Raw genomic sequence first — 14351 nt, forward strand, 5'->3', positions numbered from 1 at the left:
TCTCAGGATAGAAGAGAACGCAAGCTAGGGGAAGAAAAATATTTGCAGCAGGAGAGAGCAATTAACTGTATCAAATTCTGCTGCCAGGCCAAGTAAGATGAGGACTAAGAACTGACCACGGGACTCAGCAAACTGTCGGTGTGTCTTCTATTCCAGAATCATCTCCCTAACTGACTTAATTTCAGAGGTTTTCCATCTTTGCCCCTCTCTGTCCTGCTTCTCAGTATAAAGAATAAAGACACAGGGTTCTTATGGCTAGGGGCTTTCAAGACCCACATACAACTTCCCTAAATTTAGGGACATTACTTCCTTTACTTAGGCTGTTTCTCTCTGAAAAATATCTCTCAGCTCATTTTGTTTGTCTCACTTTATGAAAAAGGGCCATTGATCTTTAAAATCAGTTCTTTTAAAGTTTATATCAACAGCTGCTTGAGGATTAAAAGGATGTCAAAAAGCAGAAACTGAAGTAGAATTGAAAACTGTTGTATTATAATTCCGTAGAAAAATCATCAGACACAGAAGCAGCAAGCGGTCATGGTGGACCTCAGGACTGCCACGGTGAGAGCCGTGCAAGAGGATTTCCTAGGCTTCTTAGAATTTTGCTGTGCTTCACGGCCCTTACTTTCAGCTTGTCCTGAGAACTCACTTTCCATATCGCTTCCTGTGATATAAGATCATCAGAAAGGAAAGCGCCGAGATACTTTGAAATGGGTCAGTCTCTTATTTCTTGGGATCCTCTCTTTCTCAGGTGAAATACTGAAATTAGGCCTGGAACTACACGAGCTTGAATTTCTCTTTTAAGAATCTGTAATGCTATCATTTCATCTTCTATATAGCCTGAATGTTTTGCTTTTAAAATTTCAGATTCTGCTAAAGTATTTTTGTTTGTGATGTGTGCCATCTCATTGCCTTCGATCTAAATTAGATTTTAAAAGGCTAATTAATTCTTAAATAAGGTTTACATTGATTTCTTTCACAGTCCTAAGTTCTAATTTCTGCATAACCTAGATGACATGTATCCCCTTTGAACAGTGCTACACTCATTTATTCACTAGGCATGGGCTTATTTGCTATTATGTGCCTGGTACATTGATAATACTAAACAAGGCCATTTTTAGTATCAGTTAATGGAGTAGATAAAGAGATGACCAAAAGAAGGTGATAATTAGCTTCCAGGAGAAGACAAGAGTGTGTCACAGAAGGACACACAGAAGGATGAGGATTTTTTTTGTTGTTGTTGTTGTTATCTAAAAAAGGGACAAGTATTCAAGGCAGAAAAAAAAATGCACATAGGTCTATTTTCCTTTAGAAAATTAATTGTGAATTAATTGTGAATTACCCCCATGTATGGGTAATTGCTGGTCACAGAATGCAGTGGGAAGCCTGCAGTAGATGAGCAGGAGACTTAGGCAGAAGTCATAATGTGTAGGATGTTATATACTGAACTAAGGGAATTCAGGATTTTATTTCTTCTTCTAGGGCAGTAGAGATGGGAAAGAGCTTTCTCCCTGGGGTGAACTAGTATATGTGGTATTTTTTACTCACCAGAATCTCAAAGGCTGTGTGTAGGGTCTGAACATTTTGAACATACACTCCCTTTGAATATTCTAATATAGCCTAGTCTCTCACCCTTCCTTCCACAAAGATGTAAGCTTCAAATGCTGGGGAATGAGTCTATCCTGCAAACATCTGATTCTGAGAACTGCCCTGGCAAGAGGAAGCTACAGGAGCACTCCAGGCAGGACAATGCCCTGACCTGATTTCACAATTTCTCCTCCCTTTTCTCATTTTGCAGATATTTCACCACGAAAATTGAGAGGTAGATTTTGTTCCAAATGAATAGGAGGTGCTCTGTTTGCAAATGGACCTGGAGCGCCAGCAGCACAACGCACACCTCAGCACTGCCCAGACTGAAAGGCAGGAGCAGTCACAAGGCTCTTTACAGTTTGTTAACCCATTTGCTTTACTTAAAAATTGTCATTCACCTTGAGTGGTCTGCAGTAATCTTTTGAAAAATACCCACAAAGTCTCATATTTTCCCCTCCAAATCTGTCAGACTTGGGATTGAGAAAAAGAAACTATGAAACATACATGTTGTATTCACAACTAGACTTAGACAGCAATAAAAGAAAAATTTCAGTTTATAAAGTAATTTATAAATAATTTAAGTAGCAAGTTATCCTCATAATTTGATGTATACAACTTTAACTGAAAGACTTCTCCAAAACTTATTTTAATGTGTAGTGAAGTTCACAAGTTCTTTAGAACCAAAAACATTTAAAAATTATAAAGATAATAACAAAAACACAGTTTTAGGACTTAAGTTGAGCAGAATCTTCTGGTGTTGAGACTAGGTGTTGGAGATTGACTTTTTTATAATCACACAGTTGAATTATCATGTCCTGCCTCCACACTCACACTCTAGCAATGCCAAAGGTTGTCAAAGAGTAAAGTGGTGCTGTTACTTGTTAAAGAAATTCTTGACAACATTCTGGTTTTGAATCCAAAGAGTTAGGAAATTAATGGAACTTTTTTTCACAACAGCTGACAGCCTTCCTTCAGCTTTCCACCATCTAGTGAGAATCATCTCCTTGAAGCACTGTTTAAGTATACACTTTGAGACATAACACCTCCAAGGAGTTAAAGGAAGCCTGTGGGACACAGATTCCAAGTGGCTATCGATCGAATGATTGGTAAATAAAAGCCATTTTCTAGACGGAGGTCAGTTTCAACAAAGCAAGCAGCAGCAGAACCTGCATGGAACACAGCGCCACCTAGTGGGAGGATAGTCACACAAGAAGGCTACTCAGGGATTTGCTTTCCTATTCTGTATTTTGGCTCAGACGGTAAACAATCTGCCTGCAAGGCAGGAGACCCCAGTTCGATCGCTGGGTCCGGAAGATCCCCTGGAGAAGGAAAAGGCAACCCACTCCAGTATTTTTGTCTGGGAAATCCCGTGGACAGAGGAGCCTGCCGGGCTACAGTCTATGGGGTCATAAAGAGCTGGTCACGTCTTAGTGACTAAATAACAACAAATCCTCACAATATTCCTGCAATGTAGGAGGAAGGAAGACTTTCAAGGAGGAAGCAAGACTTAGGGGGCTAAGTAAATTGCCCAGGTTTGCATGGCTACTAGGGGCAGAGCTTCAGTTTTCACACAGTCAGGCTGGCCCCCGTGCTGGAGGGCTCCCAGGAGTGTGACGGAGGGCGTGTGTGAGGGTGTGCACCCAGGCTCTCCTGGGAATCACTGCCCCCTCCAATCCCATACTGGAGCAGGAGATGTCATTCCCTCACTGCACTGCAGAGCAGCCACAAGCGGCCCAAAGCAGAGGCAAGCTCAGAGCTACCCTGTTCCCCGCAAGTTCGACTGTGCTGTGATTGCTTTGTCCACTAATTCAAGCAACTCAACCAAGTAGCCAAACCAAATTCTTACCAGGCACTGCAGCGGAGACCCAAGGGTTGCCATGCCCCTCAAGTCTTCCCCGGCTCCCCTAGCTCCACTTGCTTGCCTCTGATCAGGCTCAGCAGGGTCTTCCCTCTGGGTCCCACCCTGTGACCTGACTCAAAGGCCCTCAGTGCCACTCCCGATGTCGGCCTGCAGCGCAGAGGTTCTGCTCCTTTAAGACCCAGTCTAAATCTTCGCTCTCCATCTCTATGAAGTTCTAATCCTGTCAGAGCCCATCCGTTTTTCTTTTTTATTTTCTGATGATGTATTTTTTGTTTGCCTTGAATTGTGATCATTTATGTACATTTCTTACATCAGCTGTTATTTGGAAACTCTGAAGACAGAGAATATAACACTTGGGATTTGAACAGCAAGGGTGTTCAATAAATCTGAATTGAATTGAAGGCCTGGGGGCCTAAACAGCAGCCGGAGAAACCTGCAGCTTCACCATATGCTTAACGTTCTCACTTAAACTAAACGTCTAACTAGGAAATATGTCGGGAAAGACAGCTGGGAGTCTCAATCCACAGTGCATTGCTAAACATAATAGATTTATTTTTAATAAAAACCTTGTAAATAATTTAATTAGTGTGATTTGCCATAATTAACTCAGCTTCCAAGAGCTGAATGAATTATAGATTTGCAAAGCCCTTGGTATCAGGGAAGTTGCAAACAGTTCTGAATTGATTTTAAACTTCTATTCTGACTACAATTACCTTTTTGGCCCTCAGGCTAAAGCCAGGTAGGGTTAAACAGAAGAAAGCAAAAAAAAAAAAAAAAAAAAAAAAAAGAAAAGCCATTCAGAATATTTTTGACCATATTTATGGAGGATTTATTTTGCATAAAAGTGAATTGGTAATAAAAAAAATTCAGAGAACATAACTATTATAACCTCTTCAGTGAGTACATAGCAATGTATAAACTTAACAGTCGACATTCATTTAAAAATAAACTTAAAATCCTTATTCTTCAATCCTAGCTAAGAAGATATTTTTCACCTAAGATTTTTTCCTAATTAAGCTTTGAAATTATCAAAGAAAACATGCTGTTACTATGGAATCAATGTACTCAATATAATTGGTAAAATAAACACGACCCACATTTTTATATATTGTATAACATCTACTATTAACACTGTTACTTGATTCTTAATCTTTACATATAAAATATATCTTGTATAAATTATGTTATCATAGATTTACACTAAGGAAAACAAAAATTATATTTCTCAGAAAGGAAATAAGAGGAATCAAAATTCATAAAGTTTCTAGATGACAGTGATTCAGTTGAACACAAGAATGAGGGAAGACCATAGGATAGAAAATTCTAACCAGGCAAACAAATTTGACTGAGAAAGGAAAGGGGAAGGCATTGAATGAAATTACTGGGCTTCACAGCAATCTCTTTAACGAGCTCAGATACTAAAAGGGCCTGTATAATAGATGGCAAAGGTCCCTATAACATGGATAAATATAAAGACTGGTGCTAATAATGTTAAAAGCTAAAGCCTCAAATTAACTGAGATGGCATGAATGAAGGAATGATTGGACAAGGACTAAAACTACAGAATTTTTAAAGTTTATTTTAACAGTTTATTAAAGAGAAAGAAGTAGAAGCAGGAAAGAATAGTATGTTCACAGTTTTGTTGTTGTTTAGTCGCTCAGTTGTGTCTGATTCTTTGCAACCCCATGGACTGTGTAGCCTGGCAGGCTCCTGTGTCCATGGGATTTCCCAGGCAAGAATACTGGAGTGGGTTGCCATTTCCTTCTCCAGGGGGATCTTCACAACCCAGCAATCGAACCCACATCTCCTGCATTGACAGGCAGATTCTTTACCACTGAACCTATGTTCACAAATTAGGTAAATGGCGAATATTAAAATGACAGGTATCCAGGCCGAGGCAAGTTATTTCCTGTAGACTAAAGAACAGTCAGTTCTGATCAAAGAACTACTTTTGGTAAAGTCTGAACAAAACAGGGAATGAAAGAGGCATCAGGAAGCTTTGGAAGGGAAAGTGCCATGATTTTTTTAAACTGATCAAAAATATAAGCAGATAGTTTGTGAGCAGTTAGGTCTAGATTATCCAGTATGGACTGTGAATAACTTTTATCATTTGAACTTTATTTTACTATTCATATATCCATTTCTTCACTCAATATTTTAATAGCAGTTTCTATGTGCAAATTATATGTGCTTGGCATATGTATAACTGAATCACTGCTGAACATCAGAAATTCCTGACACATATAATGAATCAGCATAAATTCAGATGAGATTAGATAATCACCTATAGGGAAAAAAAAAAGAAGTGGCTCAAGGATTAAATCTGCCAAACAATAAATGACAGGGATAAACATGACATATGGATTAGCAGTAATAGAGGTCAGAGCAGGATGCCCCCAAATATGCCACTTTGACATGTTGATTATTTTGAATTAGAGTTACTTAAGAAACAGCTGGTGTGAGGAGGATCCTCTGACTCTCTTTTGCTCCCTTGAAAGCAGGAAATAAATCTTCCCTGTGAAAGGAACCTTCTCTGTGCCAGAAGGCAAAGAGACATCCTTATCTCCAGAGATGCGAAGTTCAGGGCCAAGAAGGCTGTATAAACAAAATGTGTTACTTCTTTATCAATTTACTACCTCAAGTCCAAACTTCTTTGTCTTTTCAATTCATCACAAATTTATTGTTTCTTCGTCTAAAAGGTGTAAAAGTTGCCTGCTTTGGTCACTTATTTGAGTCTATGTTTTTATGAACTCCTGTACATACAAAATTATTTCTTTCCCCTGTTAATCTGCCTTGTGTCCATTTAATTACTAGACCAGCCAAAATAACCAAGAGGAGTAAGGGAAAAATTTCCCATTCTTGATGGCAGAGAATATTGAAAAAATATATTTACTGTAGAAAAAGAAATGTAGGCATTAGGATGACAGAATGGAGTGTTGATGTTATATGCCCTGACAACACAGATATGAGACAATTATTTGGTACATAAATTTGGGACAGAAAGAAAAAGAAGGTAAGTTGCAGAGATTGCTTCCTCCGGTGTAGCTGGGAGTAAAATGATACAAAGTAAATCTGACATACCAAATGTCAGAGCATGAAAATATTTAACATGTGAAGGTGAGCGCTAAGCAAAGGAATTTTTTTTTTTTTTTTTTTTTGCTAAAATTGAATAGGAGAGGAAATGCAGAGCAGAGGAGACTAAAAAGGAAACTCATAATTTTATCAATTTTTCCTAGTAGAAAACTGACAGGAAAATTAAAAACTTGTCTAGGAAAATTGGAAACCAAGAGAGACACATAATAATATTATAAATATAATCATGAAACAAAAACTAAAGTCTTCCTAAATATTGGAAGAACAACATAAAAAATAGAAACAGATGCATAGGAAAAGATAATTTTAAAAACTACAAAAACCAAAACAAACATATCTGTCATTCATTAAATGAAATGAGCTTACCATTGATTAAGAAAAAGGATCATTTTGACATATTTATGGTGGATTCTTACCTTTCTCTCCATCTTTTTGTTTATGTGTCTTAAATAGAGTCCAAGGAAGCAGGAAGGAAATAGAATCGGATCTAAATCCAATCAAGTCTTCAAGACTGAAACAGAAAAATAAAGCAAAAGTAAACTAAAATAGGGGCTTCCCTGGTGGCTCAATGATTAAGAATCTGCCTACAGTGCAGGAAACTCAGGTTCAAATCCTGGGTCAGAAAGATTCCCAGGAGAAGGGAACAGCTACCCACTCCAGTATTCTTGCCTGGAGAATTCCCTGGTCAGGGGGGCCAGGGTAGGCTACAGTCTATGGGGGTGCAAAGAAGCAGACACGACTGAGTGACTAACACTTTCAAAGTAAACTAAAAAAGTCCTATGGGGGAAAATGAGACTGTAAGAACTTAAACACATTATATATAGCCTGTTCCTGGATAATAAATGAATTCACTCTTCAAGAAAAAATATTGGTACAAGGTCTTCTAAACAAAACACAGTAGGTGAAGGAATCAACTGTCTAGCTGTCTGAATGAATTGCTAGAGTAAATAGAGATTGCTAAAATATAAATAAATAAAAATTAAATAGTGCAGCCTCAGGCCAAAGATGTGTTTGTGAAGAATAGAGAATAGCTTATGCTCAAGCTCCGGAACACTTCTTCAGAGCCTGGATGAATATTTTCCTTCATCGATCTTTGAGTCTGAAATGCTGAAAGTAAAAACAAAATACTGATGGTAAAACACACTGGACCTTCCTAAATCATAGAGCTGGGCTTCCCTGGCGCCTCGGTGGCAAATAACCTGCCTGCAACGTGGGAGACTTGGGTCCGATCCCTGGGTCAGGGAGATCCCCTGGAGAAGGGCACAGGAGCCCACTCCAGTATTCTTGCCTGGAGGATCCCATGGACAGAGGAGCCTGGCAGGCTACAGTCCACGGGGTCGCAGAGTCAGACACAACTCAAGTGACTGAACACGCACACAAGTCACAGAGCTGGTAAACAGTGGAGCCAATATTCCTGCTTAGAGTTCCTTTCAGTTCATAATTATTTTGAGTGAATGGGTGGGGTATATGTTTCAGAAGGAATATATAAATTTCAGTGGGAGTAGGGAATGGGCAGGGCTGAAGAAGTAAGACGTACAGCTTACTTGATTCTTCCAAATTAAGATAGGGGAGGAGAAATTGCTTGGTAACTCTCTTGTATTGAGTCCCTTGCAGAATTAATAGCTGGTTAACTAAGGACTCTAGGGTCAATCTGCTCAGACCATAATTTGTCGAGGTGTATCAGTTCAAGTCTACAGGTAAAGATGAGCAGGCATGCCTACTGCAGTAAATGAGTACATGGAAAGTCAGTTTCTTAATATATTCAGCTTTCCTTTCCCATGCCTAGAACATCCCCCAAATAAAGGTTGGTCAAGAAGGCATCACGTGACTGTGGACATGTGTTCTGTACCAGCAGCAGTCCTGAGAGGTCTCTGTGGAAGGGGGACAGTCTGGAGGCTGAGGATGGAGATTATGCAAATAATTATTTTCATTCCCTTTTGAAAATAATCACATTTGGTAATTCTATTTATGAATCAATTTATGTTTTTACTGTATGTCTAGCGACTAGAACAAAGCTCCTTGACGACTGAGACCTGACCATCTGGTCCACTGACAGATCCTAGGACCCATGGTAGCTTCTGATACAAAGTAAGCAATCAACATACACTTGTTTAATGAATGATTATTTTAGTTTTTCTGTTACTTGTCCAGTTTTTAAAAGCAGTCATATGCTTCCTCTCACATTTCTGAAGTTCTTTCTCTGCTTTAGCTAGTGCCACCCTTCCCCCATTTTATCCTGGTTATTTCATTTCACTTAATTTGTCCTTTTACTTTGGAAGAACTAGTTAAAAAATACAATGTTGATTATCTTTTCACCATTTTCAACTTTCTTCTTATAACCTCATTTTATCTTCCTATTTCTAAATTCTGTTAAGAAATTTATTTTTAAAATAATTAGTTTTGTTACCATTTTTAGTATATTCTTATCACCTTTTATATTAATAAATACTTATTTTAGTCTCATAAAATAGTTTATCTCCTTAAACAAAATTCCTGTTTTTCATCACTTCTTTACTTTCTTTCCTGCTTTTAAATAAGAAGTGACAGACTTAAGTACACAGATATGCCCCCTCAGACATGTTTATTATTCCTTCCTCCCATAGGTTTTCTCCATTTTTCAATAGAGATGACTATGTTTAATCTCAGTTGTTAAGCTTAAATCAAATCTGGGTGGGAGCGTTGGGTCAGTCATTCAGTCATGTCTGACTCTTTGCAATCCCATGGACTGTAGCCTGCCAGGCCCCTCTGTCCATGGAATTCTCTAGGCAAGAATACTGGAGTGGGTGGCCATTCCCTGCTCCAGGGGATCTTCCCAATGCAGGGACTGAATCTGGATCTCCTGCATTGCAGGCCGACTCTTCACTGTCTGAGCCACCAGCGGTGCCCAGCTGGGAGTGTTGGTTAGTCCCATTCTGACACATCAGATAACTCAAACATCTGGAAGCCAATAGCCAGTCAGATAAAACTGGGTAATGGCTTTTATTTGACTTACAGCCCAATTTAGAATGAGGTTCTAAAACCCACCATACCAGAAACACCTAATTATCTGGTTACGAACACTTTTTAGAAGTATCCATAGCACAGATAGAGAAGAAGACAGGAAGAAATCCAAATTGTTATGGATGGAAGCATTAGAGATGGATAATATCCAAACTATTAGAATTTTAATATGTCAGTCTGTTCTAAGCACTAACTTGAGAAAAATGAACTTTTTTTTGTTCCCAAGTTAGAAGAGGAAAGAATACTCCCTAAATGGCGATTATTTTCACCCCTGCTCCTGACACGAAAACTAAGGTGAGCGTGACCAAGACAGGACTGTCATCTCTAGATTTTGAAGAATGAACTCCTCCTGCTCTGAAACTTGAGCTGTTTTCTTCTTTTTCAGTCATTCGGTCTCATGCCTGTCTCAGGGAAGAGGTCCCTGAGCCATACCTTCTAAGATCACACTCTGCCTAGCTTTGGTAAGACCCGGCCCTTCACACACGAGTTCTCAGTCATTGAGCGGTAGTGTGCGTGCATGCGTGCTAAGTTGCTTCAGTTCTGTCTTTGTGACCCCATGGACTATAACCCGCTGGGCTCCTCTGTCTGTGGGATTCTCCAGGCAGGAATACTGGAATGGGCTGCTATGCCCGCCTCCAGGGGATCTTCCCTACCCAGGGATCCAACCTGTATCTCTTATATCTCCTCCATGAGCAGGCAGGTTCTCTACCACTACCGCCACCTGGGAAGCCCAAGAAGCAGTGTAGGAGGTTCTAACTCTCCCAGTTAATTAATTTTAGAGAAATAAGACCTTCGGACAAGACTGAGCGACTTCACTTTCACTTTATTGGCTAGGCTAGAGGTCCTGCAGAGCGAATTGTGTCACAGATTTTAGCTCTAAGTCACCTGGCCTGCTAACTTTATTTGCCAAATAACTCCCCAACATCTATCTCCAATATTTACCCCTCTAGGAACTCTCACCTGAGAATATAGTGCATTTGATGCTCTTGCTACTCACAGTAAGATATTCTCAAATCCCCTTCTGATATCATAGATGCCAAGGCTGACTTCCCTCTGTAGCTAAATCTACTGCCACCGGCCATGGGACACCACCATCAAACCCCTCCAGACACAGCCTGGCACCTCTGCAAAGGGATTAGTTCCGAAAACCTACACATCTTCCCACCACATAGAAGTGATTAACTGTGCAGTACCTTAGCCAGGATCAGCTAGGTCTGTTTAGCTGTGGTGTCTTTAGCAAAGGTGATACAGCAGAAGCCCGAACTCAAAGTTACAACCAATGAAAACACATGCATTTTTTATAATCACATGATTCTACATTCTAGAACACACCCTACAATGGTGAAAATTCTTAGAATCTGGAGGGACAGGGAACAAAGACTGTGACCTCATAACCTTCTATTCATCTAAGTTCCAGTCACTCTTTCAGCATTATCTGGTTTGAAAAAGGACATTTCCTCTTAGCCCTAATGCCGTTTTCTGAATCTAATCTAGTATGTCCAGATATAAATGTCATCTTTGTAAGAGCAAATGTGTGGATCAGATGGTTTGTTCCAAATCAACAGTTTCTTTACATTTACATATGTGTGTATATCCATGCACATGTGTCTGTGTATCTTTAAAATGCCATTATTCATGCATATTTATTACTAAATATTTCCTCTGTACAGTACAGTACAGTACAGTACAGTTCCTGAACTGTAACTGTGGATGATTTAAGTACTAAAAGATATGCAAACCCTATGATTGAGAGCTATTGGTGAATCTGAATTGTGTCCCCTCAAAATTCTGTTGGAAGTCTTAACCCCTACAATATCATAATGGGACCTTATATGGAAATAGGGTCATTAAAGATGTAATTAGTTAAGCTGAGGTCATGGGAGTGGGCCTCCCAAAAGTTGGAAATTATGACGGAAGTTATGGTAAAGCCTAATTCTTGGGTGCTTCCCTGGTGGCTCAGTGGTAAAGAAACCACCCACAATGCAGGAGATGCAAGTTTGTTCCTTGGGTCTGGAAGATCCCCTGGAGAAGGAAATGGCAACCCACTCCAGTATCCTTGCCTGGGAAATCTCATGGACAGAGGAGCCTGGTGGGCTACAGTCCATGGGGATGCAAAAGAGTTGGATACAATTTAGCAATTAAACAACAAAATAACAAATTCTTGGGTACTCTGAACTGGAAAGATTATATCCCCATAGCTCAGGTGTCTAGGAGCAGCTATCCTTTAAGAGAAGAGAGGAGCATATGATTAAACTAATCTATTACTCAGTTTGTAGGGTTGCTGTAACAAAATACCACAAACTGAGTGACTTAAACAGGATAAAAATTATTTTCTCAGCCATCTGGAGGCTCCTTGGAAGGAAAGTTATGACCAACCCAGACAGCATATTAAAAAGCAGAGACATTACTTTGCCAACAAAGGTCTGTCTAGTCAAGGCTATGATTTTTCCAGTAGTCATGTATGGATGTGAGACTTGGACTATAAAGAAAGCTGAGCACTGAAGAATTGATGCTTTTGAACTGTGGTGTTGGAGAAGACTCTTGAGAGTCCCTTGGACTGCAAGGACATCTAACCAGTCCATCCTAAAGGAAATCAGTCCTGAGTGTTCATTGGAAGGACTGATGTTGAAGCTGAAACTTCAATACTTTGGCCACCTGATGCGAAGAAATGACTCACTGGAAAAGACCCTGATGCTGGGAAAGATAGAGGGGTACGACAGAGAATGAGATGGTTGGATGGCATCACCGATTCAATGGACATGAGTTTGAGTAAACTGCGTGAGTTAGTAATGGACAGGGAGGCCTGATGTGCTGCAGTCCATGGGGTCGCAAAGAGTCAGACACGACTGAGCAACTGAACTGAACTGAAATGAACTGGAGGCTGAAGTCCAAGATCAAGGAGTCAGCAGGGTTAGTTTCCTCCAAGGGCTAAGAGAAAGAATTCATTCCTGGCCTCTCCCCTAACTTATAGTGGTTTCTGGAAGTCTTTGGTGTCCCTTGGCTTGTAGAAACATCATCTCAGTCTTTGCTTTCATCTTTGCATGATGTTCTCTCTGTGTGTATCATTTGTGTCAAATTCCCCCTTTTAATAAAGACATCAGTCATATAGGACCAGGGCCCATTTCCATGATCTCAGCTTAACTAATTACATCTTCATTGACCCTATTTCCATATAAGGTCACATTGTGATGTTGTGGGGTTAGGACTTCCAACAGAATTTTGAGGGGACACAATTTAGATTCACCAATAGCTCTCAATCATAGGTTTTGCATATCTTCAACTAACTACCGCAAAATTATTCCCCAAAGTGATTATACTAATTCACTCCCATCAGTGGTGTACGAGTATTCCTGTTGCTCCACATCCTAGTTAACACTTGGCATTGTCAGTCCTTAACTTTTGCCCATAAGACAGCAGTAAAATTATTACTTTGCATTTCTTTTCTTAATAGGGAGGTTGAGTCCTTTTCATGTCTATTGACTGTTCTGTTTCCATTTCTGCCAATGGTTTATTCATTTCTTTTGCCTGTTTTTCTATTGTATTCACTAAACCTGTATTAACTGGGTGTCCATTATGTACTAAGTGCTATTTCAGGCCCTTGAGATATGGTAGGAAAAAAAATTTCCATTCATACATGACTTATATTTTAGAAAATGATGATACATAAAAAAAAATAAAAGATAAGTAGACAGCATACTAGAGGATGACAAGGGCTACAAAGAAAACTGCAGCAGAGAAGAGGGTAAAGAGTGTCTTTGTGATGATTTGCAATTTTTAAATCTCAAAGCCAGGGCGGGACATACTGGGAAGGTAACAGTGTGCAAATATTTGAAAGAGGTGAGAGAACGAACCAGGCACCCGTCTGGTGGAAGAGTTTCCCAAGAAAAGGGTTAGAAGAGCAGCTATCTGGGTAGGGAGAGGGGAACAGGAGGTTAGGTCCGAGGGGAGGGGGCAGAGGGAGCAACAGTGCTGGACAATGTAGGCAGATGCAAGGACTTTGGTTTCTACACTTTGAGTGAAAAATCACAGAAGAGCAAAATACATTTAAAAGGACTAGTCTAGCTACTGGGTTGAGAATAACAGCAAAATAAAAAATAACACTGTCACCTGTGTGTTGCTATGTTCCATGCATTGAGCCAGGCCCTTTACATATTTACAAACTCATTTGATATACTACAGAGAGAGGCAAGAACCGAAGCAGGAAGACTTGTTCTGGTTATTAGTTCCTTTCTTACTAATTGAAGGAAATTCCTTATATATTCTAGGCACCACTTATCTTTTGGTGATTATATGTGGTTGCAAATATCTTCTCCCATTCTGTGGGCTGTTTTATTATTGATGCTTAAGCTATATGTAGTCTCAATTTTTTGTGCTCTTCTCTCATTGACTTTTTAATCAAATGCCCTTTTTAACATCTGTAGCCCCACAATCTTTAGTCATTTCCTCTTACCTGCTACCACCGCACTTGGCACAAACCTCTTTTGGAACACTTACCCCATTACTTATTAACGCATGTCTTGGTCTTTGTTCTGTGAATTCCGGGATGTGAGATCCTGTCGCACAAATTCTGTCCCAGAAACTAACACACAATGGGTGTTCAATAGATCTTTGTAAAGGTACAGGAACTGAGACGAGAGCCATCTAAGAGAATTCTTTCCCTGATTGTGCTTCATAGACTTGTTCACTCATTGCTCAGGCATCAATTTTCCTCGTAGGAGTGGTTGGTGCAGCGCCTTTGCCCCTGGGCAGAGCCTCAGCGGGCGGGGCCAAGCTGTTTCCAAGGTGACGGAGCGGCGGCCTCGGCGGTGGA

The 14351-nt window shown here is 39.9% G+C and overlaps 1 protein-coding gene across 3 annotated transcripts in view; it reads right to left on the minus strand.

The window, feature by feature from the left end:
• Nucleotides 1-14303, minus strand: part of ASB15 (ankyrin repeat and SOCS box containing 15) — a 57009-nt gene extending 42706 nt beyond the window's left edge. For 2 of the 3 annotated variants that reach the window (XM_070466336.1, XM_070466315.1), the window contains exons 1-2: nucleotides 14036-14303; nucleotides 6958-7052 (exon numbers count right to left, since the gene is read on the minus strand). The gene's annotated coding sequence lies outside the window, so the exon portion shown is untranslated. Of the gene's footprint in view, nucleotides 1-6957; nucleotides 7053-10734; nucleotides 10836-14035 lie in introns of those variants that run through there. The other variant, XM_070466326.1, reaches the window with a different exon arrangement.
• Nucleotides 14304-14351: the final 48 nt, after the last annotated feature.

The sequence above is a fragment of the Odocoileus virginianus genome, chromosome 1 (genome assembly GCF_023699985.2).
Source record: "Odocoileus virginianus isolate 20LAN1187 ecotype Illinois chromosome 1, Ovbor_1.2, whole genome shotgun sequence".
Taxonomy (NCBI): Eukaryota; Metazoa; Chordata; class Mammalia; order Artiodactyla; family Cervidae; genus Odocoileus; species Odocoileus virginianus.